General features: G+C 42.5%; 1 protein-coding gene across 1 annotated transcript in view; it reads right to left on the bottom strand.

Moving 5' to 3' along the window:
* Positions 1–19,383, bottom strand: part of LOC105285275 (protein tincar) — a 129,918-nt gene that overhangs the window by 61,510 nt on the left and 49,025 nt on the right. Inside the window, exon 4 of the mRNA XM_026967762.1 lies at positions 3,855–3,899. The gene's annotated coding sequence lies outside the window, so the exon portion shown is untranslated. The remainder of the gene's footprint in view (positions 1–3,854; positions 3,900–19,383) is intronic.

Below are 19,383 nucleotides of genomic sequence, written 5' to 3'. Positions count from 1 at the left end.
ATATGTATTGGGTTGGCCAAAAAGTAATTGCGTTTTTTTCAAATAGATGGACATATATGTCTTGAAATGTAACTAACTTCATTCTAAACCGCAAATTCATTATGTAGGTTAACAACTCACAGTTCAAGCTTGTTTTAGAAAAAGAAAGTACACGATTTCGTTAACAATTGTTTCTTTGCCGTCGATTTCAAAATGGAAAATCAAAAAGAACATTTTCCTCATATTTTGTTTTATTACTTCCGAAAAGGGAAAAACGCTGTAAAAGCTCATAAAAAGTTATGTCATGTATATGGCGAAGATGCTTTAAAGCTGCGGCAGTGTCAAAATTGGTTTACTAAATTTCGATCTGGAGATTTTAATGTGAAAGATGCACCACGCTCAGGAAGGCCAATCGAAATTGATGATGACAAAATAAAGGCACTGATCGATTCCAATCGGCGTTTAACGACACGAGAGATTGCTGAGAATCTTAACATATCAGAATCGAGTGTTGAGAACCATTTAAAACGACCATTTAAGACGACATTAGTAAGCTCGATATTTGGGTACCACATGAGCTCAAAGAAATTCATCTCACTAAGCGTATTGACATCTGCGATTCTCTTTTGAAACGTGAGAAAATGATCCATTTTGAAACGTATGATAACAGGCGACGAAAAATGGATCGCCTACAACAACGTCAAACGAAAAAGATCGTGGAGCAAGCGTGATGAACCTACTCAAAGCACTTGAAAAGCAGATATTCACCAAAGAAAGATTATGCTGTCAGTCTGGTGAGACTTTGAAGGTATTGTGTATTTTGAGCTGCTTGCAAGGAATCAAACCATTAATTCAGACGTATACTGTCGTCAACTGGATAAATTAAATGATGCCATCAAACAGAAACGTCGAGAATTGGTGAATCGCAAAGGTGTTGTGTTTCACCATGATAACGCTAGACCACGTACAAGTTTGGTCACTCGTGAAAAATTCTTGCAGCTTGGATGGGATGTGTTACCATGATGTTACCACATCCACCATATTCGCCAGACCTGGTACCATCAGATTACCATTCGCTTCGTTCTTTGCAAAACGCCTTGAATGGTAAAACCTTGACTGCTGATGAGGATATCAAATCGTTCTTGGAATTGTTTTTTGCTGAAAAAGATAAGAACTTTTTTGAGCGCGGAATCATGAAGTTGCCTGAAAAATGGCAAAAGGTAATCAAACAAAATGGACAATATATTGTTTAATAAAGTTTTTGTTTCCCATGAAAAATTCGCCTTTTATTTATATTTAAAAAACGCAATTACTTTTTGGCCAACCCAATAGATATCCATCAACGTGAGTTATCGCGTTACGTGATTAAGAGTTTTAAGGAGAGTTTTAAGGAGAGGAGAAAGTACAATAATCACTTGCAATGCGTTATTTTATATCGTAATGCGATATGGCAAGATGATAAACGCATCGAGAACGCTTGCGCCGTTCTCGCTCGGGGAAAGTATTATTTCGCGAACGAAGCGTATTGTTACCGAAAAGGGCTGTCTTCACAATTCAATAATCCGCCTCGGGCACCGTCTTACGTTAGACCAAGGGATATTTCACGAGTGCTGTTGCCATATTGCTGCTCGTGAGCATTAGGTCTGCTTGTCTTACATTCCCGAGGGAGCAGCAAAAGTCTTGGATGATACGGCACGTGCGATCCTCGCATCATTCTTACAGATTCTTAACTCGGGAGAAAATAAACGTTTGACGAATAGAAGAAAAAGGAAGCTCTTTAACGCGCAGCGTTTTATCGTGCATTACTCAGTAAATCATTTCGCTCGGGGAGATTACCTGTTATAAGAGATAATGGCCACTACTTACGGCCAGTAGTCTATTAACGATAAGTATTTTTGCTGCGAACACGATCCGCTTGTTGCAGCCCCGTGTCGTTATTGTACCATGTGAGAGCAACACGTAATCTAGGCACGTACGCACTGAGAAAGATGTAATTGCGCCCTTCGAGGTAGTTGGAAACATGAAGAAATTTCCCGTTTACGTGCCCGCGTACTTACATCGAGTCGCGAGTTCCCGTAATAGACAAAGTTCGGCCGTTTTTCCACGCCGAGTTTTATGATGAAGGATCGCCGTCCATGAATGATGCCAGGTGACAACGACGGGAAATATATTCATGAGCGCACGAAAAGAAACGAAAAAAAAAAAGAAAAAACGTTTGGATCAATTCGGAGAAGGTTTGTTCCGAAAGTCGCGTTTGGGCTTGAATAAATTCGCGGGAACGGTTGTTAAAATCTCCGAAAAGAGAATATTTATCACATCGCGAGAAATCCTTTATATCAATTTTTATTCCACATGAATTTTTAATACAATAAATATTGACGAAGCTCTTTCACGCAAGCGGGGGAAACCTAACTATTCATCTTTGTAAGAACAACATTTCGATAGGGAAAGCAATTATCTGACCCAGGGTCGGGGAAGAATCGACGTACACAACTGCCACGAGGGAAAAGAAATGGACGCGCAGGGGAGAGTAAAACGGATTTGGACGAAATTAGAACCTCGGAGCCCATTTCGGCTGCGTCGGCAGGCGGGCTACGTGCGTGATTCGAAGAAGGAAATCACCCCCGATAACTTCAACAACAATGCCGGCGCGCTAACTTGCCGCCCGATTGCTGGAAACGCCGCAGTAACTTTTTTATCCAACAAACCGAACCATTTGTCCAGGTTTACGGCGCGAATTTGTATATGCGACGAGATTGAAACGTTTTAAAAGAAAAAAAAAAAAAAGAGGAAATGCATGCGAAATAAAGGCGATCATGAAGAAGGAATCTCGACTAGTCTCGCAAAATACAGTCGAGGTAATACAGAAGATCTATGTAATTTATGTTTATTTATCAAATATTATTTTCTGACTTCTGGACAAATTTCACAGTGCTCCTACTTATATCGAATTGGATCCAATTATTAAGAGTTGTCATTTATTAATATAAATATTCTATTAAAGTAAAGAAATTATGTACGACGAATATCGTCTTGTAAAGATCTCCGTCGAAACACAAACTGCAACTCGTCAAATTAAAAACTACATCGCGCAGGACACGACGCGATAAAAAGCGTCGCGAGGAAATCGAACATAGCCGATAAACGAACCTTCAAAGTTTTTCAAGGAAAGAAAAAGAGAGAGGAAAGGGAAGGAAACCAAACGTCTTGAAATTAATTGAGTTCTCGCGTGGAACAAAAAGCGCTCGTGAACTATCGGGTGACGATGCAGTATCGAGAGGAGAGCAGCGTGCATTAGTATATTAGAGAGCACAGGGCAAAGCAACGCAAGAAGGGAGCGGCGAAGCGATTGAAGCACGGATGGCGGATCAGGCTCGGAGTAGACCGAGGAGTAGATTAAAAGTTTGTCGAGGAATTTCCCGGATGAGGGAGGCAATTCAGCACGATCGCGACGGTATCGATTCGGAACGGATTGGCGCGGGAAGGATACGCACGCAACTCGCGAGCGTTTTCACGCTCAAAGTTTCCCCGCGAACGACTCGTCGCACGCAGTTACGAACGATCGCGCCGGTAAATGGCCGCGTTGAGGCTTGCCAGCGAGCTAACTTGGTTTTTCCGCCGCACTCGGAGCCAGAAGGACCGAGACCGAGAAGCTGCGAGTTTGCATGCAGCTCGGATTACGGTTGCACAATGCCTCTGTCCCTTGCAATTCCCATCGAAACGGCGCGCCGACGATTATGCAAATACGGGGATACGATGGAGAACGTATCCTTCGACACGATAACGCAGTATTGCGCGAGAAAAAGGTCTCGCGATCGCGTACTCGCGTGTACGTAATGTAATTCCGCGTGTGACTGTCGAGAGAATCGACTTACCGGACAGTAAACTGTCTCCGTGAGGGAATCGGGCGCCAAACCGATCTGAAACAAAGAACAAAGTTTTTATTAGATTGGAAGGGTACATGCGCTCAGCCACTTGGGCTGCTCAAACTTGAAGAACTGGAAAATTGCCGATTATCTGATGGGAATAATTTCGTAAAAGACTTTCCTGTTACACTGTTTTTCCTGAAAACTGGACGGATGCCCATATCTTGTTGCGCACGAATTTACGTGGCTTTTTGTTCGTTCTGATACAGCTTGCGCTTGTACATTAACGTTATTACAAGAAACGTACCAAAAACGTTTCTCAAGTGGGATGCAAGTATTCATAAATGCATGGGATATGCCAGTTGTATCAAAACCTGAGGCGCTATGGCAAGTTGATTGCCATGTCGTGTTGGGCATAATACACCAGCGCATCACTCGCAATCAGTTTAAAGTACCTTGTTCCACGGCTTCAGAACTTGTAAACTCACGAGTAAGGCATACGACGCTCAACATCTGCAACATGAAGGCGGGAAGATTGAGCAAGGCAACTCCCGCGGTCGGAGAGTTATTGATCTCCTAATAAGTCAAATAAAAGATGAAAGCCTCGTAGTCTACCTTTGTACATTGACGCGACGAGAGGATTATGGAGAGAAAATTATTTCAGGTCTTATCCAGGCAACTCCTTTTTCCAATCAAAAGCGAATCCCATTTATTAATGTCGCGTCTTATTACACAAACAGGTCTTATTAAACAGATTTCTATATTTTTAACATCGATATAATCTCTTAAAAACCGTACTTTGTTACATAATGTTGTATTATATAAAATAATAAATATCAATTACGCGTGTAAATAAACAAATCTGATTTAATTGATATTGACGATTAATTAATAATTTGATTTGATTTGATTTTACCGTCAATTTATCCAAGCAATAATCCCGTCTTAAAGCAGAATGCTATACAACTCCTAAATGGATTTACGGCGCCCTTCGTACAGTTTACCGACAATTATCTTGTGTTACACGCAAACTGGTTGCCGCATCGTCCCAAATTTATCGATCGACCTCTGTCTCACGACGCAAATACCCGAGAACATTAATTAACCGCTGTGGCGGGCACATCGATCGACAAAGTCGCTTCTTATCAAGGTTGGAGTTCACGCGGCATCGCGATTATTAGCTGCTGACCAGCTGCACTGTCAGCGCTGATCAATTAATGGCGCATCTAATTTCCTGAATCGCTGATTTTGTGAATATCATGGATGGTTGTATCAATTATATAAATATTCCAGGTAATATACTTTAGCATAATTGCAAAGCTGAAATATTATTTCTCTTATTTTGTTTCGTATAACTCTAATTCAAATTTTATATATCATATTTTTTTATTTATATACCTATTATTTCTCCAACTTTTTATTATTGTATTATATTATATATTCATGTGAAAAAAGTTGTCTTATGCAAAATTGATACACTGTTATATTCTCTGACGCATAGTTACCAAATCAAATTCTCCAGTTACGAGACTTAAATTTGGCTGGCACTGGCGGTCACATCTACGTCAGTAAAACGAGCAAAGAGAAAGGAATAGAAATGAGAATAAAGCACGAAGTGTCCTCTTGTCGAATTATCCACATGGACGCATTTCCAAAGTTCTCATTCTGTAATGACAAAATAGACAACGACCGAACTCGAATAAAGTGTCTCTCGAAGCGAGTGTCTCTCTAACTGCGATATTATATTATGTATTTCCACGAGCACAAAAGTATGGCATTACATTTGCCTGCAACGAGTCGGGCGAATCTTCTGCCTTATCGCGAAATAGCTGCCAACGTCGTTCATTTCCGGCGAAAGAAATCATTAATCTCGGCCGTCCGATTCAGAGCGGACGTTTATTATTTCTTCGCCAAGTTTTCTCGTTAGCAATGTTGATACGCGTCAGAATGATCTCGACTACAAGTAGATAGAAATTTCCGAGTCTTATTGATGTACATAATTACAGTGCGTGCACGTTAGCACTGACACAGAAATGCCTCGATTGAATACAGAAGCGAGTGTTTCGCGACTTTTCTTGTGTTTCTCTCCGTCGATAAACACTTTGATGCAATACGCGAAGTTTCCACGGCGCCGATATTACGAGCGCCAAGATTAATCTCCAGGGGAATGTTATGATGGATGGTATCCCAAAGGAAGCATCGGAGATTATCCATTAATTACCATTTCACTGTTACACGCCTGCATATTTGTCGAGCGACACGGACTTTCCCTCAAGCACGAGAACGATTGAGGCCATAATTAGATTGATCGATCCTGGTGATTTACATGAGAGGTACAATTACGGCTACCACGATACGAAGAAACGTCCAAGTCACAGAAAAGGAAAGTGCATTTGCCAGCCACATGGTGCCGAGCAATTTGCAAATGAATGCAACACATTTTCAGCGTATTGCACATGAAAATTATCCACCACGTATGTGTCTTTAATATAATAGCCAGTAAACAATTATCCCGTAGAGACAAAGTACTTTCGATTATCAACATTCGCGCTGGTGCTCGAGGTATCGAACAGCGTCGATATTTTTCTGAAAATATCCAGTCAGCGGCGTTCTCGCGCGGCACTCGATGTCATACAAATAGAAATATCAATATCCTATTAAATTTGTGTATCTCCAGCTGTGCAATCGGCTTGATTGTATACCGACGCAATGCGCGTGTCGGTGAACGGCCACGCGCGGATCGCTCGACCGGGTTTGACACGTTCGCGCTCGCGGACCTCGGGGGCCGAGGCCGAGCGTTGCGTTCGCGTCGCTATTTGCGTTTCGCTGAGGGCACACATGCCGTACATCGTTAATTCCCATACGTTCGTGCCTCCATTTTCGCCTGGTGTTTGGACGCGCCGCGCGCGAGCATCCGGAATAGCTCGATACGACCGGCGACCGTAAATTCGCGCCGAATTATACCGACGTGCAATTTGCGAATTCGAGAAACCGCGACGGCGCCGGCGATGCGTGAGATTAGCGTCGGAGGACACTCCGATTCCCGAATACGAATACCTCCTCAGCCATGCGATTTAATCCTTCGAGGGCGCAACAGCGCAACACAAAACGCTGTGTATGTCCAGATTCTGCCGGTAATAATGCACGTGCTGTGTGTGGGTCGAATTTTGTTTTCTGAATGAAATTAAAATGACCGATTTAATCTAATCTTAATTTTTATTCTGTCAAGTCTAGTCAGATATTATAAATTATTAAATAGATACTGCCATTGTAAGCAGAAGTAAATTAAACAAGAAGCAGTCTTCAAGGCCGATATTTTCGCTGGGCATATATATGCGCCGAAAGGATGAATCGTCTGATTCGTTTGACGGCCCATGCGAGCGGAATCGAGTTATATTTGTGATTCTCTTTCTCTCTCTCTCTCTCTCTCTCTCTCTCTCTTCCTGTCTCAATATTTCATGTATTGACATTTCTGTTTCGTATTCGCGGCTTTAACATTGAGATCCTGAAGCACCGAAATTCCACCACCAAAATCGGATATAGCTGGTTAAAATATTAAGAGCGTATGGTGCCACATTTAGACATTACGCCGCTAAATTGGATTTCTCAAAGTTGAATGACCATTTTCCACGTCGCTCACTGAAATTCTCGCTTCACGCGGGAAATTTCCCGCGAAGATCCACCGCGATGAGTTCATCGCGTGTACCCCCAAGTGGTTGTTTTGATATTTACCAGATAAAATCGTCGGCGCGGCAGTATTGGTAAGTGTGCCACGTACTCTCGCAGAAAACGTCGTAGACGTTACATAAACCGCTTTCCCGCCGACGTAGGTAATTCGCGAGGACGACAAGAGAGCTGGCGGGACGATTTTTCATCTGAGTCACGTTTGCGGGAGTCTGGATCTTTCGTGTGGGAGAAGAGGGAGGAAAAAAGAAGCCCGCGTCTTTCCGCTTTCCGCGTTCACACGTACGCGCGCGAGCGTCCGCGCGCTCCTTTTTCCCCTCTGACGTCTAACCGTACGTGTAAAAGCAACGGTGTGACACGACGTTCTTTCATGGTTGTAGGCTTTCCCGGCTTTCTGGCCCTTTTTCGCTACCTTACTTTATGTGCTGCGGCAGCTGCGCGCTCATCGATTGCGAAAAATCTTTATTTACTGAAACAACAGAGAAATAACCGTCCAGCTGATATTGGACGTGTAAAAAATTTCGCCGGTAAGAAACGCGTCGTGATAATAAGACGAAGATCTGGCTTGACAAAATTCACAAAATGAAAATGAATCTTATTAAAGTATTGAGCACAGATACCTTCCCAGAGAGTGAGCAGAAAAAAGTAATACAAGATGTAAAATAAAATTTCTTTTTCAATTATTTTTTGTACTGGGATTTGCTGACGAGAAGGCCAATTATTTTCTCAAATTGTAGACTTCTGAATGATATGCAAGTATTATAAAAATATCAAAATACACGTTTGGGAAATTTTAGAAAATTAATGTACGTATATAGAAGTGTACTTGCTTGTTCTCTCATGCAGAAAATATCGATTATTCGAACAATTATGGAATGATGGGGCGGATAATTAACTGCAGTCTGGAGGTATATAGTTTGCGCACCGATATCGTCATTAAATGCGTCGCTTCTGTATAATAAAGCAGTCGCGTGGAGAGCGAGAGGCCAAGTGTAATCGAAATATACGTCGGTCCTCATCGCTTCATCGAAGCGATCCGTGCTCTGGAAACGAGTTACCATAGAGGAAAACTCGACCGCGACTGGACTGAGTTTTCGTTCGGGAAACGCGGATTGAAAGTCCCCGCGTGTTGACGATAGCTTTCGATCGCCGGGCCCATTCAGAGTGCGTCGATCTATTTTCGATTAATCGAAACGACGGGCGGCACACGTCCTCCGCTGCTTTCCACCAACGGGAGGGCTCCCGGTAATGGAATTGTCAAGTAAACGCGCGCGAGAGACCGACTCTCCAGAAAGCGAGACACATCCGGGAAAAAACAGTAGTAGCTTGAAATGGTAGCGAGGCAATATCGAGCGAACGCCGACGCGTGCCAGTTTCCATTTGACAGACGAAATATCAATGAAAACCGGCGCAGCGTTCTCTTTAACTGGCGGCTCCGAGTAACTCGTCGCGTGCGTGATTTTAAGTGTCCACAATCGGTCTTTTATCCGTTCATTCGCGGCGCTCCTCTGTGTCCTCAATCGTTTTTCCGATTAAAGCTACCTTTGAAATAATCACGTTCGATCGTTCAAAGTTTCCGCGCGAACCGCAGGATATCACGAGGGCTGAAGAGTAAAGTAAAGTTCTCGTGTTCGCATGATATGCGGAATACCGTGAGTGTGGAGTTAATTAACATAACACAGACAAAGGAGATGCGTAGCACAGCGTCACGCACTTATACAAGCATACATCGCTCGATACGCAACGGGGATGAAAATTTGGCGGAAAAGATCCAACAACCGCGCGCCGAGTAAGTTGAAGAAGCTTTTGATGTTCCACGTTGTATAGCGTAGAAAACTTACGATGTGAAGCAATCTTCCTAGGCGCAATACGCACATCCGCAGTCTCGCAAGCAATGGCACAATGCTGTACTGTTGCAAATTGAGCCGCGAAACGATTGTGCTTATTATGCGACGTGCATACGAAATATGCATACAGTTTTTAAAATTGTTTATACAATGAATCGGCCGGTTATCTTCGAAGTTAGATGTGACATGCAAACTTGGTTTACTAAATATCTGAATAATAAATTTCAGCTCGGTAAGAAAAAAATTTGTTTTTTCGTTTAAATATTAATTAATGAATGTTAGGTACTGGTATCTTTGTGATCGTGTAAAAAGCATTTCCTAAGAAATTTTCTAGAAACACGCACCCCGGTTTTTCTCAAGAAAATTAGTTTTCCAAAACTTCTCTCTCTCTCTTTTTTTCTCTCTTCCTCTCTGTTATCTGTATCATCATTACATTATTTCGGCTCTCACATTTAATTAAACATCCAAAATTCACATCAAATGTGATGCACTATCAAATGAGAATTGGAATGTCACACGTCGAAGATTAAATTTATTGTAATTATCATTGCAATTATGTTATGTTCATCACATCGCGTCAATGTTGAAACAAGTATAAATTACATATTAATGTTACGAGCACGCAATTTCGTATGCACTCGTGTAACTTACACATGACTCACCTCATTACACGATATTAACAGTAACTCGATTCGTTATGCAGAAGCAAATTTTGACGGTACATTTCTAAAATTCCGGAACAATATCTGAATCGCATCGTGCATCGGTGCATCCAATCGGCATCTCAATATCTATCTGAATCTTCGTTAATCCCTCAATAATAGCAAACTTGACGTATCTCTTCTCTGGATTCTAATTCGAACATCATTCAATTCGCTCTTATTATCTTTATTCATCTCAAAATATTATCAAAATCACACACACACATACACGCATTCATGCAGACAGATAGACAGAGATTTTCTAGATATTTTAAGCGGCCAGATAAAGGTGTCGCATCCTTTTTCTGCAAAGCACTCGAAACATTTTTGCACAGTCAAGAGCGCGATTACGATTGCGAACGATGTTGAAGCACGTGCTGAGATTTCCTAAAGCGGCGATATGTCCGTTCCAATAAGCATCTTGAATAGATTTCGAAAAGCTCTTCAGGAAAGGTGCATTTATGTATGTATAAAAAAGTGATATACACGTGCATGTACCTATGTAAAGCACGGGAAATCATAACGTCTGCTCTTTTCGGTTATAGTTTCGAAGCGCGTCGATCATTCGCCCGTTTTTTACATCGCCAATAGTTCGATTCGTTTTATCGGTTTTGCAGTACGTGTCACGCAGTATCCATTATTCTGTTATTCGTACGTACATTTTCAAACATGCAAGGTATGTTACGTGTCACATCGTTATCGATGTCGTGTATCGTCGACTATTTCATACGATGTTTAAAATCACATACGTACATGAACCGAAAAGGCCTCTTCATAAACAACAATAAGAATCAGATTTACATAAAAATTCCATCACGAGAGCCGCAATAGAAGTTACGTGAAAAAAATCATAGTTACGTCAAGTCTCTGATGTCTGTGAAGTTGGCACGACGTTCTACAAATATCGAAAAAATACTAAGAGTTCTAATAGCACTTTTCATAGTTCTACAGTTCCTGATAAAAATTAAAAAGAGTTCCGTATTCTTTCTATTAAAAATTCAAAATTGAAAAAATGTCGTGCTAACTTCGCGAATCTAGCACGACACTCTCTCCTCTAAAGTACTAAAACGCGTTGAAAATTATTATTTTTGACTAGAGTTCCCGATAGTTCCAATCGAGATTCACATATATATACAATTTCAGATCGATATTCCACCAATTAACAATTTTTGAATAATTTTTTATATCTGCGTCCAGCACGACACTTAGTGAAAATGCGTCGTGCTGATGATTTTCAGCAGTTCTAACGACAGTTCTCGACAGTTCTGCAACAGTTTTATGCAATAGAGTTAGTTTCAAGAAGAGTTCCGGTCATTAATGATTTTTTAGACAATTTTTAACAGGTATGTCCAGCACGATTTAACTGTTAAAAATTGTCTAAAAAATCATTAATGACCGGAACTCTTCTTGAAACTAACTCTATTGCATAGAACTGTTCCAGAACTGTCGAGAACTATCGTTAGAACTGCTTGAAATCATCAGCACGACGCATTTTCACTAAGTGTCGTGCTGGAATTTACTGTTAAAACTTGTCTAAAAAATCATTAATGACCGGAACTCTTCTTGAAACTAACTCTATTGCATAGAACTGTGTATTTTCAATTTTGAATTTTTAATAGAAAGAATGCGGAACTCTTTTTAATTTTTATCAGGAACTGTAGAACTATGAAAAGTGCTATTAGAACTCTTAGTATTTTTTCGATATTTGTAGAACGTCGTGCCAACTTCACAGACACAAGTCTCTGATTAAAAAATCAAAGATTGCGTGTCAACATAATTTTCTTGATCATCTATTCTACGAACAGGTATTCGTAAAGGGTGCAGAAAATGGACTAACGTGTCAGCCAATCAGTTCTATCGATCAGATCTGCGACCCATCGGTCGTTGACTCTCCCATCTAAAATTCCTTGTCGCAAACAGTCTTCTATTAACATTTCTAATACTAGATGTCCTCCATGCTTTCAGAGTACAATCGCCAGCGCATTTTATTCACGAGTCACTTCCTCGCTCTGCGACATTTCGCTACCTTGTAAGCGGAAGCGCAGAATTGATTTTCTGGAAATGCGAAGTAGGAGCATTACGGTGCTCTTCCCGGTACCGGCACGAGGCTTCGCAGAAGCTGTTCCACTTTTCGTATCGATCGCCGCGGTTGAACGACTAAACAATGAAAGCCACGAATGGCGGTATCCGCGTTGCAACATGCTCCCCGTAGGAACTTCGATTTCCCATCGAACCGTCCGGAGTAACGAGTACTCTGGCGGTAGGCGCGTACCTCGCATGGAATTCCCTTTGCGTGCGCTATACGAGGAGAAATTTTTTCTAAAGTAAGAACGCGGCGTGCATTTCGCGATTTTCGCGGATAATATGCGACGAGGTGTCGAAACGACTTCTCGCGTGTCGAAACGACTTCTCGACGATCGAGCACGCGCAAATCAATTGTCTCCGACGATGTAATGAGCGGTTACTGGTGAACGTGATTTTTTCTTTTCTCGCGCCGTAGTGGTCATGGAAACATGCGTGGTTTCGCAATGTCATCTTGACAGTTACTCGGCGGTTACCGCGTCGTCACGATGCGGTGGAGCAGACAGTCGCTCGACGCGTAATGGGAACGGAGTTGCAGGACTTTATGATCGACAGCGCGGCAAATATGCATTTTCGCCTTCGCCCGCTACAAAACAGATTTCGTCTTCGCGCTGCGGGGCTGATGATTTATTGGCAGGCACGTCGGGAACTGTTATTTCTGGCGATACATGTGCATGGTGTACCTGATTTTCGACAGTGACTTTCCGCGGCAATACTGCGTGACGTTGCACGAAGAAGCGCGGAATTTAAAGACACCGCGAGACTGATATAAATAAGTAGCCTTAAAGATTATGAAATAATCTATTTATTTATATCAGTCGCGCGTATTTTTATTATAATTAATAAGGTTATAGTAAGTAATTAAAGACTCAAATGTTTAAATGCTTAAACGTTTAAACGGAGTTTATGGAGATTTTACGAATTTTATGGTGATTATCGTGCGGCCCTGACAGAATGGTTTCAGGCGTGGCTGTGCAGCTGCGGGTCTGACATTTCTTTTTTTTTGCCACTGTCATAATTACTCGTACGCGTAATAACTAAGTAGAAGAGGACTCGTTCGACGCAACGACGAGTTCTTACGAACGAGATTATATTTAGAGCGGCAGGTTCAACGAAACCGGTGCTTTAGCGAAACCAGTATGTCGGTTTCGTCACGTCAACACCCCGAGCGTTTTCTGTTTAGCCTGCCACGCCGCGAAGCATGCACACGCGCTTCGTACAGTTAATAATTCCGAGGAAAGCAACGATTGCTGATGCAAGCGGGTTAAAGACCTCATTCAGCCACTCGTCAATACGAGGAAATTTTCATTGTAGACATGCGTGGACGCTAACGAACGTTAATACGCTGCAGAAAGCTCAGAAGCCTTTGGGATAAACTCCAAAATCATTTGAGGGAATTACGAAGCTCTCAAACTCCCATCACCATAAAAATCGTTCTATATTTAAATAAAAAAATAGAATAACGTTGAAAAATAGGACAACCTCCAAATTCTCTAAAGAAAATCAGCTTCGGACTGAGCTGCCGAAGAAACAATCGCTAAACGTAAACTCGTGGCAAATGTAATACGTTCCGCGCACGCAATTAGCATGCGAGAAGAGGTCGGCAGGAATGCCAGGATATCCGGCCGCAGTAATAAGACGACCGGTTTCGGCGTTCTTCTAATAAAGAGCGAGAGCGAGCTCAAGGCTACCGCAGAGTGGCGTCTCATAACGAGAGACGGAAGAGAAGAATGCCGGCCGTGCCGAAATCATTTCGTGCACGTGTCTCCGCGCTCAGCGTCGCAATGTGAAGCTGAGCCGGTTGGAATGCCCGTTTCCTGCTCCACCCTGCGATGCCGATCGATGGCGAGGATGCTGCGAAGCGTAGAGGAGACCGTGGACGTACGCCGGCGAAAAGGGGCCGGGATGAAAGTAGAGGGAAGAGAGTAGCTCGCCAAATGCGGAAACGCGCTCTTTTCCTTCCGTCATGTCGAGCGCGCGCTTCTCCGCTGCGTTATCGACATCCCTACAACATCCGACAAGTCGATTCGTAAGAAAAACGAGGAGATGCAGCAATCTTGGATCGCTCGCTAGCTGACAAAGCGCACGAAGCTACCAATTAACGTCGAGATAATCACAGACTCGTTCCCCGAGCTTCCGAGAGTGCTTCAGAGAGGAGACGCGCGACTTTTGGGTCGCCCTGTATAGATCGCTTTACATATTACTTGGCAAAATGTACGGAAGGAAGAACGCCAAGGTCTTGCGTCAGTTGGGAGGGTGCGCGGTGAGTCATCCCTTAAACTTTCCCCGCCCGATTCCGTCCTCCTCCTGCGGGCGTTTCTGGGGATAGATTCGATATGCGCCCCCGTATCTTGCCGGGCGCTACAACAAGCACCCCAAGTGCTCCGGGTCGTGTACATAATCGCGGGTCGCGATGTTATTTCGCCTCGCCGAGGAGAGTGGAAAGATGTGTTATCGGGGGTGATCGGGGGCGAAAGCAGGATTGATCGTGGAGCGTGGCCGTATCGCTCTGTTGAAATTACACGTGCAATTGGCGTTGTATTGGCGTTACATCGGTGTGATATTGGCCTCATGTGCGATTGTTATTTGCGTTGTTCGCGATGATGTCGCGCGGCGCAAGACGCGGCAGCTCTTAAAAGAATAGATAAACGGGGGACGCCAATTTCCCGTTTCATTTCATAATTATAATGCGCGTCGTTAAAGTTTAATTACGGCGCCACCGACAGCTTCGGTCTTCCAGGTTTTGTGTCGTGGTCTCGGCGCAATAAAAGCGCGCGCAACGCAGATTACGGTTTCGCCCAGTTTAAAACAGTCGCGTCGCGTCCGTATCAAATTGCAGAAATTAAAGCTGGTCATTATGAGAGAGAGAGAGAGTGTCTGCTGTTATTTTGCGAAATACCGCGCCGTTATCGCGATACAATCGCGGAAACGCGGATCTCGCCGAGCGTTTTAATTGCGATTCCAGTCGGCTGAGAAATTTTACGAATTCCGAAAAAAGGTAACGTTTGATTAATTAACGTTGCCACATTTTTCTTTCTGTACGCGTGCGTTTCTCCGGGCAAATGAGTTTATAATAAAAACGAGGCAATTAAAGTAAAATTAATTAAAATGGTGGAACCGAAAACTTACGTATAAAACGTTGAAATATGCGCGAACACGCCGAACTGTTTGTACACTTATGAGTTGATTGAGCAATTAATTTCTATCTGCACTCGGGACCAAGAATCACTCAGAACTGCTGGCTGATAGCTAATAACTAATTATAACTTTGACATAATAGTTATATGTCGTACGCACAATCGATTCCGCCGTGTTCGTATTCAATGCTCGCTGCAGATGTACGATCACTGCCTTGCGGTAACCGGCGACAAGCTCCGCAGAAATACGGTAAATCCGGCGTTTCTGCTTAATCGCCAGGAATATCATATTAAGGTCGCTATATGGATTTCGATTACATGGCTGCGATGTCGGTGGATATGTGTCGGTGGTTTTCCGGCATCCAAATATTGCAGCGCATGCTCTCCCAAATATTCCGTTCTAGACATTTCGTAAATGCGAATTCTCTTGCTACGGCGCTTCGCGGGAAATGCGCCAGAGCGATCGAAGAAAACGTTTCCAGATATATTTTATTATCGCAGTTGCTCGCGAACATTGTGGTTAAACGATCGTCATTAATACAGACTGCCACGTCACTCATGTATGAATGACGTGAATTTTCGCATGAGGTTTGCTATAAATATATACGTGACGGTCTCAATGAGTTAAGTAGAAATTATTTTAGCAACTATTTATAGCGATATTGAATATAAAAATAAAATATCATTAATTGTATAATAACGTATACTAATGCATTAATGTAAGAAGAATGTCGAAATTGACATCGAGCATTAGAGTGAATTTTACCCGACTCATCTTAATCGCAAAGAGCTTCTTTCTTTATCTTTCTCTCTTTTCCCCTTTCTTGTTCTTTCGGGTAAATGCTTTTTCGTGTAAACGAAGGAGAGAAAAAATCGGGAGCTTGGCATCGCAATTAGCCTCACATTTGCAAGCGATTAATTAGGATTCTGAGAAAAGAAACAAGGTTGACGAAGAAAATGGCTTTCCTTCCATTTCCGTGCAAAACATTCCACGCTTCTTCAGTCGAGGAAGAATGCCGCATTTTTGGAAACACATCTACCGCATTGAATTTTTTGCACGCAAATATTTCGTACGTGACCGGAAGCTTAAACGGCGGCAGCGAGTCGCTCCTCGAGGCGTATCCGCTTCGACCAGCCTGCTGAATTTAGTAGTCACGTATTTATGGGCCGGTCGCATTAGATTGGAGATTTCGAGTCGAGGATACGAGGCTATTTTCTGGAATTAAGCAGCGCGCAGTCCTTTCCGGGTAACTATGCGGCCTTCCGAACGGTTTGGAAAGGGTACCACCTTAATGAATATCAACGCAGATGCGTATATACTTCTCCCCGGCAAGCCGATTCCAGACGTTAAGGACGTCCGGGCAAATTCACTTTCGCTAACCGATCCGATCCTGCAAGCCCCGCAATCAAGTTCCTAATAATAAATCTGACTTTGCTCGCGAACTTAACAAAAGCGGACCGACGTGAAACGAGGAAAATCCTCGAAAAAGTATCCCGCGATTGTTGCACGCTTCAAGTATTTGAGATGAACAGAGTCGACTCCAACGAATCTCGTGCCGGACAGAACAATATCTAACTCGACGAGAGATTCGTCGCTATTGCACTTGCAATTTTCATCTTCACGTCGTTTCGTCGCGCATACGCGCGTAATTCGCGGAGAACGTCCGAGGTCTTGAGAACTTTACGCGATGCCGACGCGAGTATACATCGTATTTTTATGGACATACCGAAAATTTCCCCATCGCGCAACGCAACACAGAGTCGCTCGTTAATTTGGAGCTCTCGCCGTTATCACGGTTCCCCGTGTTTTACGCACACGGGGCGGTTTTTTCCCCGCGTGTATGGCATACGGAGAACCGGCGTAATGCATCGCACGCCGCGTGCTTCACCGAGGGTAGCCGCACGTTTAAGCGCGACAGTGCGATACGAGTAAGCGGATTTCGCACTGACGCTCTCACGTCGCTCGTGTGGAAACAATTTCTTTTTCGGAACTACGCACAGTACAGTGCGTGCACCATGCGAATCGCGCTAACCAGTTGGACGGCAAGAAAACATCGCGAGCAGGTTTATTAGCTCTGATTTTTACGCGCGAACAATTCATCGTCGCGCGAATGTCTCGCAAAAAGCGGCGCTTAAGAGATGACTCCGAGCGCTGCTCTCGACATTTCGGAGATTCTTCTGAGGTGCAATTCTCTAGAATCTTCAAAATACGTTCGGTGCACAGACGCGTGACCGACGTGCATGTTAGCTCCGAAAAAAGGGTTCATCTTTGACAAATCCTCGGCGAGGCAACCCGTATCTCCAGACATCGCGCAGATTAATCAGGACCCATAATCAGGTGAGCAGGTGTTCCTGCGCGAGCTGCACAGGTGACGTGGACTGAATTATGTTTTGTACGATATCGAGCTGCTAAAAACACCGGCGTGTAGTTCTTGAGAGGCCATTTATTTAGTCCCCTCGATTTGCATTGTCGGTTCTAGCGCAGGTTTGCTTCGCTTGAGGAAATCGTCCCAGACGTGCTATTAAAAATGTTGTATCTAATATTAATATTACAGTGACTGACAAAAAAAAGAGACCACTGTAATATTATAAGTTCTTACATCAAAAAGTTATGGAAAAAATGAAAAAAACTTTGATTATTTCTGCTGAGATGACTCTTTATTAACATTAATTGTAATGTTCAAAACAGATTGTTCTTTATTTTATTTAATTTTAGTTTCAAACTACTTTTTCAGAAATATTTTACTTATGACTAGGACAAAAAAAAGAGACCGTAATTACTTTTTAATAACAAACCTTAAAGAAAATGAGAAGAAACAAGAAGAACACATAATTTAATATTTAGTATGACTTCCTTTTGCCTTGATTACTGCCTGAAGTTGTCTTGGCATACTATTCACGAGATTTTCAAGATATTTTTCGTCTATCTCCTCCCAAGTCTTTTGAAGTGCCGCAAAATAATTTTCCTTGTTCGTCACTCCAGTTTTATCAATCTTCTTATCCAAAAGTGACCATAGATTTTCTATGGGATTGAGGTCGGGTGATTGTGGAGGCCAATCAAGAAGTTTGATTTTGTTGGATTTAAAGAATGCCTGACTTTTTCTTGCCGTATGTTTGGGTCATTGTCCTGCTGGAAGATGAAATTGTTTTCCAGCCCGAGTTTAAGCAATATCTCCAGATTTTCGGAAAGAATATCGATATAGGTATCTGCAGTCATAGTACCATTGATTTGGACTAAATTTCCCGTTTCTGACCAACTAAAACAACCCCAGACCATAATACTGCCTCCTCCGTGCTTCACAGTTTGCTGCAAATGACGCTCTTCATGTTCCTCTCCGGTTTTTCTCCATACTCTGAGTCTTGTTTTCCGATTGAATAATTCAAATTTACTTTCATCGGACCATAGAAATGTTTTCCAAAAGTTTGTTGGCATTTCTGCATACTTTTTCGCAAACTTCAAGCGCTTTATTTTATTTCGTTTGCTGATAAAAGGCCGTTTTCTTGCAAATAAGCTGTGCAAGTCTGCTTCCCGAAGCCTCCGCCGAATTGTTTTATGTGATACATCTAATTGAAGGTTCTCTTGAATAGCTCGCACCGTTGAATATGGATTCTTTTTAATTTCTCGTACAATACGATGGTCATCCTGATCCGTTGTCGCTCGATTTCTTCCTCTTCCTGGTCTGTTCGCAATTTAACCTGTCTCCCGAAACTTTCTGCACAGCTTTTGCACTTGTGTCTTACTTACATTAAACTTTGCTGCTACTTTTCTTTGCGAAATACCCTCCTGGATGTTTTTCAGAATTAATTTTCGGACTTGTGTACAAGTTTGCTTTCGAGCCATCTTCACAACTGAACTTTCTCGCTCGAAAAACAACAAACGAATGAAACAAATGTATATTATAACCTCAAACATCAAACAAAACAAAACACAGTATAACCTTGGTCCACTGAAGTAGTAAGGTGGTCCTATTATCAAATAATATTTATAATTTGAATGGTGGTCTCTTTTTTTGTCCTAGTCTTAAGTAAAATATTTTTGAAAAAGTAGTTTGAAACTAAATTTAAATAAAATAAAGAACAATCTGTT

This window comes from Ooceraea biroi, chromosome 2, assembly GCF_003672135.1.
Source record: "Ooceraea biroi isolate clonal line C1 chromosome 2, Obir_v5.4, whole genome shotgun sequence".
NCBI lineage: Eukaryota > Metazoa > Arthropoda > Insecta > Hymenoptera > Formicidae > Ooceraea > Ooceraea biroi.
This window is presented reverse-complemented; position numbering and strand designations above follow the sequence as displayed.